We start from the raw sequence: 17,629 nt of genomic DNA on the forward strand, positions 1-17,629 counted from the left end.
ATGGTGGGTCGATCGGTTGTTTTTGTTTTAGGATAGTTTATAAAAATTTGATTTGTAAGAGAGAGTTAGAGAGAGGAGAGTTTTTTCTGAGCGCTGGGAGCTGCTGGAGAAGCAGAGAGCTTTTCATTGTACAGTTTTTGGCAGAGAATTTAATGGAATTTCACAGCTCTGTTTGCTGAGATTCATGTGGTATGTTGATTTAGCATAAGTTTTTCCCTTTGTCTCATATGTAAACTGTTATGTTTCATTCACCTCATGATCATATCTATTTGAGCAAATGAAGTGATTAGGTAGGAATTCATAGTATTGTATGCTCCTCCTATAAATTTGCTCATGTTCAATGTTTTCCTCTGTTTGACAAGGATTCAAAGTTATTGTTTGCCCTTGTCAGCTCCTCACCAGTCTTGCCATCTCATTTAAAATCTAGATTTGGTGTTAAATTGCTTGCCTACCTTGCCTCAGTTGATAATCTGTGTAGTCATCATATTTCTCTGTTCAAACTGTGATTTTGCCCATGCGGCCCAGAAAAGCCCCGTCATTTAATTAAAAACCCCAAGCAAACCTTCCTATATCAATTTACTGGCCTAAAATCTTAATTCCTAATTGGTCAGCTTATCCTATTGAAAGATCTACCGAATCTGACCCGAGAGAGCCTTCTCATACCCCGTAGGGCTAGCTACAAGGTGAAATGGTTTGATGTTGCCTTGAAGATTTACCTTTTTCAGCCTAGGGTGAAATCTCAAGCGCTAACATAGTGGCGACCATACTGGGGAGGTGCGCGACCACCTGGGTGGTGCGCGACCAAACGGAGGGCAGTGCGCTGTGTTAAAATACACGGGCGCGACCATTCCAATGGTGCGTGACCATTCCAGGGTGGTGCGCGACCATTTGGTCTTCCTTCACAAAAACTCACCCAAACTTCAATTTTCTTTCAAATTTGCTCGGATTTCTTCAAGGTATGCTTCCCTTATGATGTTTATAATCATGCCATGGATGAATAAGGAGGGTTATGGTCATTTTATCATGCAAGAAATTAATGAAAAATAGGTTAAGTGACTTGATGTCTTTGCAAGCTTATGTTAGGTTGTATTGTTTGTTTTTCAAGGTAATTTTTCCTTTATTCCCTTCCATTAGTTTCCCATTATAAATTCACATGTGTTAGAGTGTCATTTTCATTGATCTCATTTGCAAATTAATGCTAGACCCCATCCCAATTTCCTAAAAACCCTAACCCCTCCTAAACCCTATTTCAAATCCTAATTTCTCCCATGCATCCTACTCAAACCCTAACACTTTGTCACACAGCAAATTTATGTATAAAAAAACACAGCAAAATGAAAAAGAAACATTGTGAAAAGAAAAAGGAATATGATGGCAAATGCATGCATATGAATATCACAAAAAACAGAGTAATATCACTATGCATAGCCTAGACAAGACAAGAGCAAAAGAGACATATTGCTGTGTAAAAATCAGAGGCAAGGTAACTAGGTGGCTGTCATGACAAAGTTAACAATATACAGCTGTACATGTTGTCAAAATGAACATTTTGCTGTGGTAAGGTTTGCATAAGAACATGGTATATTTCCCTAACCTCAAACTCTGTTTTCCTACCCTTCCCTTCATTAAAACCCTAATTCAATTGCTTATCCTTTCCCTAAAAATCCCAGTGCAATTGAAATCCCTCTTCCCTTTTGTCAACATGTAAATGAAGCTTTATTTCCCCTATGACAAAAAGCATTCATGAAGCTGCAAGTATTGTTTAAAGACCTGCTGTTATAGAGTATGGTTGGCAAAGGATTGTTAATGTATTTCCTAGTCCCAAAATCTGATTTCCTTTCTCCATCTATCTCCCTAAATCCCTTTCATGCCATTCATCTCTTTTCCCTTTCAAAATCTGTCATATAAACCCTTCCCCCCCCCTATGATCAATACAAGCAAAACCTCTTTTTCCCTTAGCATCCAAAGTCATTTTAAAATGTTGGAAAAATAGAGTAAAGTACATTCAAAGACAAAATTAAAAGAGCAGCCTGTTGATTGTTCATTATTGATGTTACCTTATATCCCCTCATCTCCCTAACTCACATGACATCATTCCCTCCATGATGAAGATTTTCATTGTCCTTTCCCTTGGTGCTTAAAAAACACAGTTTCCCTAAATAAAGTATTGATTTGCAAATGGTGAGAGATGGAATGACATGTTTAGCATTATGTGATGTTTTCCTTCAAAATTCCCTGCTTATATATATTTTTCCCTTTCCTATATGTAAATTCCCTCCCCTAACATATCCCTCATGATGTTTCCCCTTGAAAACAGCATACTTCACAGCATTTTGCAGGCAGGGCAGCGGTCAATTTGACTTGTTTATTCCACCTTGCTCATTAACACCATGTCAACCACTGAGACTAATGAGCAAGGTGATGACCGGTCTTCTTCTACAGAGGTTGAGACACAGCAGAGGCCTCGTAAGGGTGGCAAAGGTGTTCATCATAGAGGTTACATGTTCGCAAGGCAAAAATGAAAATTCTCCAAAGGAAGCTGTCAGAGGCCCGAAAGAGGAAGAAAAGGACAAATCCACTCCGCATCTTGGCTGAGGCCTCCCTCACTCATCATGGTACTGATCAGCCTTGATCTAGCATCAAAATGTGAAAATTTTGAGAATTTTGGAGCATTTTGGAAATTTTTGGTAAAATTACAGGTTTTGCCCACAGTTTGGTCTCACCCCGGGTGAGACCATTTTGGAGGACTGCTCGGAATTTTGAAAACTTGGCATTTTTGGAAAGGGCATGCAAAAAGAAAAATTACCAATGCTTGGGAGAAGCCTGATTTTGAGTTTTGAGCCTCCAAAAGCTCAAAATACATCAAAAAAATGACTTTCTGCCCACTTTTTGAGTTGCAGAAAGTGACCTTGGGAGAATTGATTTTTGAGGGGTCAAATCAACTCCAAATTCAGAAATTGCACTTGGGATGGAAAGTAGATAGGCCAAGCTTTCCAATGAGCCATCTTGCACCTGATTTGGACCAGCGGAACCCACTCAAAAACAGCTGTGAAAGGGCGCAACCAGAACTTCCAGACCAGAACTTCCAGATTTGCCAGAATTCACATTTTTGGTCAAAAAACATTGTTTTGACTATGGTTGACTATTTTTACTTGTAGATGATGGATAAATGTAATATTTTCATGGCACTTTGGTAGATTTTATCTTTCTTTACCCTTCTAGAAGCTTCCATGATGTAAAAAGTGAAAAATTAATGCATGGATGAGTTAGCTAAGTAATAGAGGCAAGTTGTTTGGCTGCCTATTTTCTAGTTCTTAGTTTAGAATTAGTTCAAACTGCTCCTAGGAAGCTGAGCTCAACCCCTAGAGGTGGGGAAAGGAGTTAGATGGTCTAGATGGTCTATATTATGCTCTCTCCTTCTCATTTTCATGGTTGGACTCTTGTGTAAGGAAGCTTTATTGTATATTGTGCATCTATTTCTGCAATTGAAGGCAAGGAAAGCCAGGGTTTTACAGACATCTTTGAGGATTCTTGTGGATCTGATTGTTGATGGTGTGTTCTCTACATGTTCTTGTAAGTTTGTTTATGTGTTTCACATCTCTCTTATGCTTCTAAATTGGACAGATGAAGTGGTAAAGTTTGAACTCATGTTTTGACATGCTCAGCTTTTTAGTTTGTTCAATTTTAATGTTTTCTACTGTCTAGAGAGGATTCGAATTGTGTGTTTGCCCTCTTTAGCTTTCTCCTCTATCATCTCTGATCATCCATCTCAGATTAAGACATCAGCACTCATTCCTACCTTGCCCCTTAGATCCCCCTGTGAAAACTGTGCTCAATCCCCGCACTTTGAATTGCACTTCCACCAATTGCTACCAAAACCCCCACAAATCATCAAATCAAACCCCTTATCAATTTACTAGCCTAAAATCTTTATTCTTAATTGGTCAGCCTAATCCTATTGAAAGATCTATCAAATCTGACCCGAGAGAGCCTTCTCATACCTCGTAGGGCTAGCTACGAGGTGAAATGGTTTGATGTAGCCTTGAGAGTTTGTCTATCTCAGCCTAGGTGAATTCCAAGCGCTAACAGTATCCATGATCTCAAAATATTCAGACCCTTCCTTTATGGGCAACTTTCCATGGCACTCCAATAGAAGAGTTTTGTCCATGTCCAGAACTACAATGTGGCGTAATGGAAGACCACAAGGAAGAACAAGTGGCAACGACTACAAGGGCGATGTAGTTATAGTCATAGAGGGACCCAGCTCATTGGCATTCGAAATTTTGTGGGTAGCAACAACATTTGTGAGGAGATCGAAAATCTTTCGGAGCTCTCAGTCAGTTGGGTTTTTGTTATACCATCTCACTGGAATAGTGTTGTGGTGCTAAAGCACGTAAGTGAAATGGAAATTGTCCATTGTGATGACCTTCCACACCTCTGATCCACGAAAAAAAATTCGTAGATTACAGGATTGCCTCTCACGCATAGACAACAGATGATACTGCAATTTCTTTTCTGCTGGAAACCCCACTCCTGTTCTGAGAGCCAGTCCTTCAACAGCAAAAGCAAGTTTGGTTGGGAGTCACGTATGAAGATGGTGGCCCAAAGGACTGAATTTCCTATCAGGCAATGGTCATTCTTTGCTTCAGTTCCCACGCGGTCATGATGATTCAGGAGTCTAGGCAGACAGGGGTAGTGGCAAACAAAGGGGTCGTGACAGTGGGGGTGACTCAATGGCAGCAGCAGTGAAGGCGATGGGTGGACATGGATGTAGGTGTCAGACAGAGGTCATGACAGTGGGGACAGATTTTCTTATTGGTGTGATGACAACGTGGCCACACAACGGCCACCGCCTCCATCATCCAACATGTACGGGTTGTTGTCGAGGGCGTCCTTGGACTCACGGAAGAGGTCCTCATTGAGTTGATGTGCCACAGAGCTCGATTCCGCCATGAGGTCCTGTTGGTTGGAGATAAATTGGAAAGGAGGATTGAGATTATAGTGAGAGATCCATTCTTCAATAATCGTTCTCATTCTCAGATCGTGAACCACATCTTGTGGCTTGTGCAGATGTTTTACCAACTTCTGATCGTAGGTAAATTTAGAGTTGGGGATTGTAACATGATCCAAGATGAATTTATTTGAAATTGGGCAGAAAAACTCTTCCGGTATTTCTTCATACTTCTCAGTGTGATCTACATTCGTTGGGCTTAGGCTTATCTCCTACTTTATATAGCTCTTGGCCATATATTTTACAAGTTGTATCGATCCTGTAGTAATCAAGTAGCAACTTTGGTTTCCAAAAGCAGTCAAGATACGGGTATTATCCCTTAACCAACAAATATCAAAGATGGCATTGTTGTGAGCCCTCCATAGCTCAGTTTTGTCATCCTCTATGTCAAGTTGACAGGAAAAATAAGAAGGCAGTCGACATTGTGTATTAAAAATGTTAACAACCCCTTCTTCATCTGAAACCACAAGCACGTGATTGCCACCATTTGTATGCAAAAATTATACTGCAAGCTCAGATTTAATACCAAATGGAGGATTCAACCCCATAATCAATTTGGTACCATTTGGTAGTTCATCAATCAGCTAATCCCTCTTTTCAAACTCGAAATCATTCTTTGGTTGAATTATGTCAAAATTCCTAAGAAAATATCGCTTCTTAGACCGTTCAAGCTTTTTTTCATCAACCTTGAAAAATCATTTGCTCCACATTTAATATTCTTATTGTATGAGTTTTTGTTACTTAATGGTAAAATGGAAACAACAACACCTGAGGGTCCAACTGGCCCAACTAAATATGACATTTGACACAAAGACTCGATGAATGGCATTGATTTAATACCCCCAACTGTTCCATCCAATTCAATGACACAGACATCTGCTGGACCTTCTTTCCCATCAATAGGAATTCCTGCATTTTCTTCTTTCTCTTCCCCATAATCCACTTTTTCTTTTTCAAATATGTTGTCTTCATAATTATCTTCAAAAATATCTTCTTCTTTTGCTTCTTCCATGTCTTCCTCTTCATCATCAGCAATGTCTTCTTCCTCATTGTTATGATATTGTTCATCTTCATGTCTCTCAAGATAGTCCTCATCCACATCATCTACATCTAGATCATCATTTTGACATTTTTTCGTTTCTTCATTGTCGCTATTATCTTCCTTATCATCAATTTCCCTTCGACATGCTTTAGCTTCTGCAATTGATTTTTCTAAACATTGAAATGCTTCTTGAATTTTACTAAAATTCTCAATGCATTCAGGACATGAATGTAATGGCACATTGTGCGGCGAACAACGTTTAAAGACCCACATCATTATATTGTGCGCCATGGATCTGATACCATTGAAGCATCAAAATTGATAGCTTGTTGGCTTGAATGTAAAAATACATGAGAGGTATTTGTAATAATAATTTATTATATATAAAAATGTATAAGTGATGAATTTTACAATGAGGACCCGCATATATATACCGAAGCAGGTGTCCTTTCGTGATTGGGCATGTCTTTTAGAAATGCCTTTTCACTTAACTTAATGACTATTTAACATAATCAATATTTAATTATTTAATATTTACATTTATTTTATTTATTTACTTGTTATGAATTATATTCATAACAGTATAATTGGGACTTCATTCTGGGGAGACCCCCTTACTGTTGGCAGCATCCAAAACCATCAACACTCTGCTAAAATATAGAGGTGACTAATCCCAAACTTTCCCTAGGGTTGTGATATTGTCAAACACTCCTTAATGATCTGAGTGTAGGTTTTAACCCCATACAAAAATTATCTGCATACGAATTCTAAAACACTAAAAATAAACAATGCGAGAGCATAACACATAAAACACATATACACAGAGATTTTCCCCTGGATCCCAAAACTGGGACTACCAGATTGATTTTTCATTATGTTCCTTTCAATGCTACAATACATATTTATACATGCCGAAGCATCCAATACCATGGAACGAAAACCATCGCATCCAAAACCATGGACCGAAAACCATCGCGTCCAAAACCATGTGCGAAAAACATGCAAAAAACCATAGGTAGGTCTGCCCAACCTAATATAGGGTCCAAAACCAAATTTTTTTGGAGCACTGCCCTGGACCCCATAGAGTGGGGTTACCTGCACCCCTCAAAACCCCTATGACCCCCCCCCCCCCCGCTATGCAATCGGTGCAACGAAGGGGGGGCTCCGCCCCCCTTCTAACCCCCTAGTTAACTACGTGGACTAGTCGTGGAAAGAATATAACACAACCCAACATTCCCCCACTTGTTGTTTTCTTTCCACAGGGGGCCACAAGAGATCTTAGTCATTTATCCATCCCTGCAACGCCCATTATTTCTCTACACCAAGAGAATTTCTCAAAGCTCATAGATTTTTTCAATGCATCTGCAGTATTCTTCAAAGTGTCCACCTTTACCAACAAAACCTTTTTTTCTTCTATCATATCCCTCACAAAGTGATGTTGAACATCAATGTGCTTTGTCTTTGAATGATATGCAGGGTTCTTTGCCAAGAAAATTGCACTTTGGCTGTCACAGCCTATCCTTATAGCTCCCTGTACTAACCCCATACTTAAACACAATCTCTGCAACCAAATGGCTTCCTTGCTTGCATGAGTGGCTGCCATGTATTCTGCCTTTGTAGTTCATAGTGCCACTACAAATTGTTTCTTACTCATCCAACTGGATGCACCTCAAAATAGGTTAAACACATACCCACTTGTAGATCTTCTCTAATCCAGATCTCTAGCCCAGTCTGCATCAACAAAGCCATGAATATCCAACACTCTATCCAATCCTGGTCTTCCTTGGTAGCACAAAACATAATCACTAGTGCCACGTAAATCCCTAAAAACCCGCTTCATTGTTGTCCAGTGCTCCTTCCCTAGTTTTGACATAAACCTACTCAATACTCCCACTGCATGTGCAATGTCTGGTCTAGTACAAACCATCGCATACATCAGGCTACCGACTGCACTTGCATATGGAACACAGGACATGTCCTCTTCCTCTTCTTGTGTCTTGGGACACTGTTCAGCAGATAAATTTACACCTACAGGAATAGGAATATTCACCAGTTTACTATCCTTCATATTAAACCTCTGCAATATTGTCTTGACATACTTCCTCTAGTTTAACCAGAGCTTCCTCTTTGTCCAGTCTCTTTTAATTTCCATGCCCAAAATATAGTTTGCAGCACCAAGATCTTTCATGTCGAATTTAGAGGACAAATGGGTCTTCAAATCTTGGATAATTTCTTTGTCATTTCCAACCAGCAACATATCATCCACATACAAGACTAGATAAATAACATGATCACCAATTAATTTAAAATACACACATTGATCTGCTTTGCTTCTGGTGAAGCCAAATCCCTGTATAAATGTATCAAATTTTTGATACCACATCCTTGGTGATTGTTTTAACCCATGCAGAGACTTCTTTAACTTGCATACCAATTCTTTCTCACCCTTCACCGTAAAACCTTCAGGTTGCTTCATGTAAATCTCCTCTTCCAGATCCCTGTGAACAAATGTTGTCTTCACATCCATCTGTTCTACCTCAAAATCAAAAGCAGCAGCAACCAATAGAAGTGATCTAATAGAAGCTACCTTGGCAACACGAGAAAAAATATCACCAAAATCAATTCCCAACACTTGGGAATAACCTTTTGCTACCAACCGAGCTTTGTATTTCTCCACCTTTCCTTCTGCATTTATCTTCTTCTTGAACACCCATTTGCTACCAATGGGTTTCCTGTCAGCCGGCAACTCCACCAAATCCCATGCCTCATTTTTGTGCAAAGATGCCATTTCATCAACCATGGCCTCTTTCCATAGTTTTCCATCCTCTAAATCTATTAATTCCTTCATAGTTTTGGGATCATCAGGATCATCATCAGTAATAGATAAAGAAAAATTTGAACAGAAAGCAAATGGACTATACCTTTCTAGCTGCCTTCTTTCTCGAATTGATATTCTCACACCTAGAGTTTGTGGCTCTTCATCTTCTAATTCCTCCCCTGTTGTAGAGTCTAATTCTTCCTCCTTAAGCTCAAAATCTATCTTCTCAAGTTCCTTTGGTTGGACTTCATGTTTAATAACATCTTTTACCTCTCTGAACACCACATCTTGGATATACACAACCTTCCTTGTTACTGGGTTCCAAAGCTTATAACCCTTTAAACCATCTTTATACCCAATAAAGATGCACTTTTCAAATTTACTATCCAACTTGGTTCGTTTCTTCTTTGGAACATGTACATCTGCATCACATCCAAATACCCTCAAATGTGAAAGAGAGGGTTTCTTACCAGTCCATACCTCTTATCGAGTCTTATCCTCCAACGCTGATCAAGGTGATCTATTGACCAAGTAACATGTTGTCTCTACTACCTCTGCCCAAAATTCTTGTCCTAACCTAGCACCACTGAGCATGCTTCTTTCCCTTTCCATCAACGTCTTGTTCTTTCTTTCTGCAACTCCATTTTGCTGAGGTGTATATGGAGTAGTCTTTTGTCGTGCTATACCACACTTCTTACAGAATTCTTCAAATTCCTTACTGCAAAACTCTCCATGATTATCTGTCCTGAGCACCTTTATCTTCTTCTCTGTCTGGTTTTCCACCAAAGCCTTAAATTATTTAAACCTGTCAAAGACTTCAGATTTCTTCTTAAGGAAATATATCCATGTATTCCTTGAGAAGTCGTCTATAAATGATACATAGTACACAAACTTACCCAATGATGGAACCTTCACAAGTCCAAACACATCACTATGCACAAGCTCTAATATCTGTTTCGCCCTCTTACCACCTGTTAGAGTCGGTCTAGTAGCCCTCCATCAGCGATCAAAGCTCTTTGCATTTGCATAAGTAGGTGTCTCATCAGTGTCATCTCATTGCATTCCATTAGGCATGCCATAACCCTGATGGAGGAGCTGGTGTATTTATTCCCCTCTTGGCACTGTTGGATCAAGTTGTTTCAGTCAATAAACTCTTCAAGGTTTCTTGTCTTGTCTTGAGGTCAAAAGTCCTAGGTCTAGGGTTTAGGTCCAATTTGTCTTTGAGGTCATGTCTTTAAAAGTCAATAAATGCCCAGCAGGCCAGAGGGAGGACTATCAAAGTTTTTCTTCAAAAAAGATCTCATCTTGTGCAGCTAAATTTTACCTTGGATTTAAAAACCCTGTTTTTAAAGACAAGGTCATTTTTTCTCATTTTTGTAAAAAGTTGTAAAAATTCAAAATTCTTCGAAAGTCAGCATGCAGCCCTGGTCCCCTTTGCCAAGATTCCTTAGAAGCTATCCCTGCAAAAATTTTCAAGAAAAACATCAGTTCAACCAATTTCAGGACAAAAAGAAACCGTAAAGTCAGCAACATTTAAATTTTGAAAAAAGTGTCAAGTTAAAAACATTAGAAAGAGGGTTTGAGGGGAAATTAATTTAAATCAAGCCTATAAAGCCCCTCTCTCCCTCCATTTGATCATCATTTGCCTCTAAGCAATAGTGAAGAGCGATTTGGAGAGAAATTGAGTGAAATTGTGGACAGAGCCCGCGCGCGACCTGTTGGGCAAGCGCGACCTGTCAGGGGGGTCTTACCAGTTGGGAAAATACACTGGCGTGACCTGTTGGGCGCGCGTGACCTGTCGGCACCTGTGCGCGACCTGTTGGGAATTCATCCACAAAAAATCGCCAGTAAACTGCCAAACGACCCCAAAAATTTTCAAGATTGCAGGTAGGACTCTGATCATCAAAGTATTTTGCTTGATAAAGAAAAATGAGCATGGGAAATGTGTTTTAATGCCATCAAGTTGAAATGAGAGGTTCATGTATATTTGCTTTAAAAATGTCAAAATGCAAGTAGAGATAGGGTTTTGTTTTGCTGCTCTCAAGGTCATCCCTTTCATTCCCATTTTTTCCCCCACATCCCAACCATCTCCCTTATCATTTTTACCTAATCTCCCTACCAAAAAATATCAAAGGCCCAACACCCTACCCATATCCCTAAAATCCAATAATATAAACTTAAACCCTACTTCCCATAAAATCTTTGCAAATGATAATGGTATGATGTTGTATATGTCATGATTCCTTCCCTTAATTCCCTTTTTCATGTATTTTCCCTAATTCCCCTTAGAAGTCTCCCTTCCCTAACATCTCCCTTGTGTTATTTGTCCCCTTGAAGCAGCATTTCAAACAGGGAAAAACAACAGGTCATTTGAGCAGAAGCAGCAGTACATTTCAACCACTTTGCTCTTGAAACCATGTCAGAAACTGAAACCGACTATGAGCAAAGTGATGACCGTGAGTCAACACCAGAAGTTGAGATACAAAGGAGGCCTCACAGGGGTGGTAAGAGTGGTCACCATCTGAGAGAGGAGCCCACCTCTTTGACCTATTTGCAGGCTTGTCCACTTGCAGTCACATGTTTCCGCTACCTCTCATGTTATGAATTTTGCGAGAGGATTTCTCAAATTCAGCACCATAGGGAATTGGCCCGCTTGTTTGTTTTGCATCTGCATGATGGGCATGTAGATCTTGCAGGGGTGGATTTTATATTGTCATCTGAAATTATTGCTCAAGCAACAGGGATACCCAATGTGGGAGAAGAGTGGAACAAGCGCAAACTGTTGGACAGATTTCAGTATGAGCCCTACATTAAACCTGCCTACATGAGGTACATAACTGGTATGTTTCCCTTCAGATTTTTGAGGGATGAGTATGCTCCCTTGATGAGGCTCATCATGCGCTATTTCACCTGTGAGGGCAAGTTTGCATATTTGTATTCTTACCATATTCGCTTGTTGATGCATTTCACACAGGTACGGATGATGAACATACCATTTTTCATGTGCCGGAATATTGAGAAGATGGTGCCCTTGGTGCAGAGAAGGAGCCCAGCACAGCAACACAGGAGCATCTATCATTATGGTTTGATCCAGCTTGTGGTCATACATCAACTGGCTCAGCAGGGTATCCCATGGGAGGATTTTATCTCTCGAGATTTTTTCACAGCATCAGCATCATCACCCCCTGAGGTTGTTCATGAGGAGGGAGGGCCTTCATAGCAGCATGATATTCCTGAGACCAGACATGTCAGCTCCCCTCCATTGGTCACATATCAGAGAGGCCACAGGGCCTTATTTGCATCAGCTAGGCGAGTATTTTCTCCACACCAGGTGGAAGGGGTCTCGCCTTCTTCATCAGTACCACGAGTGTTATCTCCACACCAGGTGGAAGGGGCCTCGTCTCTGACAGCAGCACAGGTACCAGAGAGAGGCAAGCAGCCCAAGATTGATGAGGGGCCATCAGGTGTTCCAGGCATAGAGGTTGTTGACCTTGATATCAGTTCTCCTAGCCTAGAGTCAAAGGAGATCATTCAGCACCTAAGAGCTGAAAATGATTCATTGCAGCAAAGATTGGAAATGGCAAATTGGACAATCACCTACTTGGAGCAGCGCAACAAGCAACTTGAAGAGGAGCATACTCTTGATGAGTTGCGGAGGATCCATGAAGACCGTAACTTGGCGCGCAAGAGACCCGGTGACTTGGTACCCGTTGAGGGAGAGGCTATGCTTCCCCGGGTCAATGCTCATTTGGAGAGGCTGCTGGCCAAGGCCAACAAAGATAAGGACCTGCTCCAGAACATGAAAAACCATTATTGGGCCCGTATGCACGTATGCAAGGTGAAAATGAAGGTGATCCAAGGGCGGTTGGCCAAGGCACTAAAACGACGGAAAAGGCCCGATCCCCTCCACATCTTGGCTGAGGCTTCCTTGAAGGAGCATGATACTAAATGAATTAACTTCAGCACAAATTTCAAAAAAATTTGAGCATTTTTGGTCACTTGTGAATTTTTGGGCAAAAAACAGGTTTTCTCCACCAACACGTCGCGCGCCGCGCGCGACCTATTCGATGGGAAACTCTATTTCGGGAAAACTCAGCATTTTTGGATTTTTCATGCAAAGATACACCTGCTCAGCAATTACCAAGAGATTTGATCAAGTTTTGAGCCTCCAGAAGGTCAAAAAACATGCAAAAAATGACTTTCTGCCACCTTTTTGACACACAAGAAGTAGTCTTGGGAGATTGCAATTTTAGAGGGGCAAATGGCCACAAAATTCAGAAATTCCACTTGGGTTGGAAATTAGACATACAGACCTTTCCAACAAGCCCACGTTTGCCTCATTTGGACACCTGGAAGTGCCTCAAAAACAGCTCCAAAGGCGCGCGACCTGTTCAGGATCAGGGCGCGACCTGTTGGGCAGTTTTCACAGAAATTCACCTACAGCTCAGCAAAACGCAGTTTTGACTGGATTTGACTTTTTGGAGTAGATTTTGATCCTCCTTGTTGTAGATGATGTAATTTTATGATATTTTGACACTTATTTATCTCTTCTAGAAGATCCATTCATGAGATAGGCAAAAATTTAATGAATGAATTGGTTTCCTAGTTTATAGAGGCAAGTTGTTTTGACTGCCTAGTTTTTAGTGCTCAGTTTAGAATTGGTTGAAACAGCTCCTAGGATAGTGAGATCGACCCCTAGAGGCAAGGAAAGATGTTAGATTGCCTATATTATGTACTTTCTTGGTCATTTTCATGGTTGGACTCTTGAGGGAGAAGCTTCTATTGTATTTACTCATTGTATCTCTGTAATTTTGGCAAAGGAAGAAAGACCAGGGTTTTGCAGTCCTTTTTGGGATTCCTGTGGTTACATGTATTGATGGTGTGTTTCTCTTTGTACTTGTAAGTTTTTTATGTGATTCATCTTCTTACTTTACCTTCTGCAAATTAGGCAAATGAAGTGTTAAAGTAGAATTCATGATTGCCATGCTCTGCTTTTAAGTTTGCTTAATATTTATGTTTTCATCTGTCTAAAGAGAACTCTTGAAGGTTTCTTGCTCTCTTTAGCTCCTCACCGGTCATTTCTATCCATTCACTTAATTCAAAGGCATCAGTACAGTCTCCTACCTTGCCCCAAAGAACCCCCTGCAAAAACTGTGTCCGATCCCCGCACCCAGAATTGCCTTTCCCCAACTTTCCACCAAAACCCTAAAAATCCCAAATCAAACCTTTTTATCAGTTTACTAGCCTAAAATCAGTGTTCTTTATTGGTTATCTCTGCCTGTTGAAGATCTTTGCCGAGATAGACCGGAGAGAGCCCTCTCCTGCCCCGTAGGGCTAGCTACGAGGCTAAGTGGTTTGATGTTGCCTTGAAGTTTACCTTTCTCAGCCTGAGGTGAAATTTCAAGCGCTAACATATTGGCGACCATACTGGGGAGAAAAATTTTTTGTTGATTGAAGTGTTGGTTTCATAAGTCTTAGACGGAGCCTGAAGTTATGCCAGGTAGCCTTCGAAACGCTTTTGCTTTGCATTAGCGGAAGTAGATAAACGCTGCTTCAGTCAATCTCCGTGAGCTTGTGAATACAGCCACCTCGATTGTATTTCACCCCAGTATATTTGTAAACTCTAAACTTTTGGATGATTGGTTAAGAGTTTTCACAGGCTGATTGGCTATTTGTTCCTTGATATCCAAACTGGCTTCAGATTCTGGTCATATATTCAAATCTCATTCATGTCCTTCTGTTTTTGAGTATCTTGAAGACATTGATTTTGACGTGAGTTTTGAGTTGTCCTTGTTCAAAACTAAATCTGAAAGTGCACTTGATTCTCTAGTTCCCAACCCTGATTTTGCAGCCGCTCTTGAAATTGAGAGACACAATAGATTGGTTGACAATTTCATCCTAAGATCTCTTCAGTCAGATATTCACGCTACAAATCTTGTTGAGTTCGTTGAAACTATATCTGTTCATATCGGATCCACTATCACGGCGCATGAGCAGTCCAATCCTCCTTTTATTTCTGTTTCCCCTATAATCACTTATCCGGAATCTACAGTTGGTTCGCCCTCTACATCCCATACCACTTCTCCTCCTCATACTCCTCATACTACAGCTACACTCATTCCACCTGCTACTCCTAGACCTAATCTATCTAAAGCAATGGCTGCCCGATTTGCTCCTCTTGCTCTTCCCCAAAATCTGCATGATATGCCAGCCGATTATCAAAGTAAAATTCCCATGTTTGATGGCACTCCACAGAGTATTTCTGCTCAGCAACATATAGACAAAATGATGACTTTCTTTGATCTATATGAGATAGATGAAGAGGATGTAACTATGCATTTGTTTGTACAAACATTTGATGGCGAAGCAAGAAAGTGGTTCAGAGGTTTGACAGCCCGGAGCATCGCTACCTTAGAGGCACTTCAAAGGCAGTTTCTAGATCGATGGGAAATCAGAAAGGATCCGCTTCAGATTAATGCCGAATACAACAACCTTAAGCGTAATCATGGTGAGTCCGTTCAAGATTACATAATCAGATTCAATACAGTGTACAACGCTATTCCTGATGATTTGAGACCGTCAAGAAAATCAGCGCTCCTCAAATTCCCGGATGGCTTTGATCCGGAGATGGCTTATTCATTGCGAGATAGAGATCCGCCTACCTTGGAGGATATGCAGAAAATTGTTGTTAGTGTTGAAGCAAATTTGAATGATAAAAGAGCAAGGATGAAGGCGGAAAAGCGAGTCACAATCAAAGAAGAAGCTTCTACATCAAATCAGCTCCTCCGTAAGGTTGAAAAGATCGAAAGGGCACTTGAACATACTCATCTCAGCAAGCCGGAACCGCAGATCCGTAATCCTAATTTCCGAGGTCCGCAGCAGCCGTAATATAGAATCAAACAGCGTGAAACAAGAGCACAAAAGGCAGCAGTTCAGCAGCAAATTAAACCTCCTTTTCAGCAGAATTTTGTTAGCCAAGAATCAGAGGATGAAGGTGATACGGTGGGAGAGGAAAATCACTTTTTCACTCCTGATGATCTGCCTACCTATATTACAGAAGAAGAAGAATTTGAGAGAAATTCAGTCATACATCAGGATGAGAATTATATCTTATCAAATGAGGCAGTACTTGAGGAAGAATCGGAGGAATACCAAAGAGGATATCTCAATGCTTTGTCCGCTCAGCAGAGGCAATTAAGAAACCGAGCTGTTCCCATAAATCCCATTAAGAAAAGGAAAGATACTTCAGCAAAGAATGATTCATCTTCCCCACAGACAAAAGGAAAAGACATAAGCGATCCTTCAGCAAGTCAATCATCATCAGCAAGCAAGTTAGGTCAGCCAGCAAGTACACCGAGAGATAAAGTGGAAAAAAGAGAAGTTCCGGTTAAAGAAGGTGAGAAGGTTACAGCTTTCAGTTTGGAGAATGAAATTTCAAAGTTGAAAGTGTCCATTCCTTTGACGGAAATCATGAAGAACAGTACTTACCGAGGCCAAATCTCCAAGATGTTGAATTTTGATCCAATGCTAGACACGGTGAATGTAGAAGATGATCAGTTGGAATTGATTTTTGGGCCTGCTTTAAATGGTGAGTCTCCAAAAAGTGATGTTCCTCCATTCTATATCAGTTTGCGATTGCATGAGTATGTTTTACATAATGCCATGTTTGACTCGGGAGCTTCGCATAATTTGATGCCGAAAGCAATTATGGAAAAGTTGGGGCTAGACATCACAAGGAATTATCATGATTTGTATTCGTTTGATTCCAGCCGAGTGAAATGTATTGGTTTGATCAAGGACTTGGTGGTGAGCCTAGATCAAATCCCAGCAAAGAATGTTTTGATGGATGTGGTGGTGGCGGATATTCCTCCGCGGTTCGGTATGTTGCTTTCGAGATCTTGGGGAGCCAAGCTCAAAGGTACACTTCAGCTTGATTTTTCTTATGCTACAATCCCGGTCTTTGGTCAGATGAGGAAGTTGTATAGGGAGCAAAAGATGAAATACATGATCACTAGTAAGGAAAAGCCAGTGAATCATCCTGTCAATTATGTACATACAGATTTGGAATCGTTTGTTTTGTTTGCTGATAATTTTAATGAGATAGATAGCCAGTTGGTTCAAGCAGAAGATATACCAGACATTACAGAAAATTTTAGAGAAATTTTGAGAAAAGAAAGTGAAGAAAGGTCCGTTGTCATGGAGCCAATAGCTGAAATGAAAGGGCAGCAAATAGAAAATGCAGAGACATCACAATTTCAGCATTTAGAAGATGATGAGGATGGTCTTTGGACCATGGATTTTGATGGCGCTGTGGGCAGCGATGGTGCTGGTATAGGTGTGTGGATTCGAAGTCCATTTTCTGTCCGAAACAAAGTCCCAAGCAAGGTATGAGTATGCTCTTACAAATTGGCATTTGATTGTTCAAACAATGAGGCGGAATATGAGGCTCTCATTGCTGGCCTGAAAATCCTTCGGAAGTTGAAGGCAAAGAAGATAGCAGTATATGGCGACTCTGAACTGGTTATAAAGCAAGTGAAAGGTGAGTTTCAGGCCAAGCATCCTCGTATGCGAGCATATCGAAATGTTGTCCTAGATATCTTAAAGCTGTTTTCTGAACATACTTTGACATGTGTGCCCCGTATCCAAAATGGTGTTGCGGATGCATTGGCTAAGGCAGCAAGTAATCTAAAAATTCCCATGAATTCCAGCAATAAGTTTGAGATTTATGTGAAGCACCGTCCTACAGTCCCAGACAATC

This window comes from Pinus tabuliformis, chromosome 3_2, assembly GCF_031772625.1.
Source record: "Pinus tabuliformis cultivar Carrire ecotype Pingquan chromosome 3_2, CPIR1, whole genome shotgun sequence".
Lineage (NCBI taxonomy): Eukaryota > Viridiplantae > Streptophyta > Pinopsida > Pinales > Pinaceae > Pinus > Pinus tabuliformis.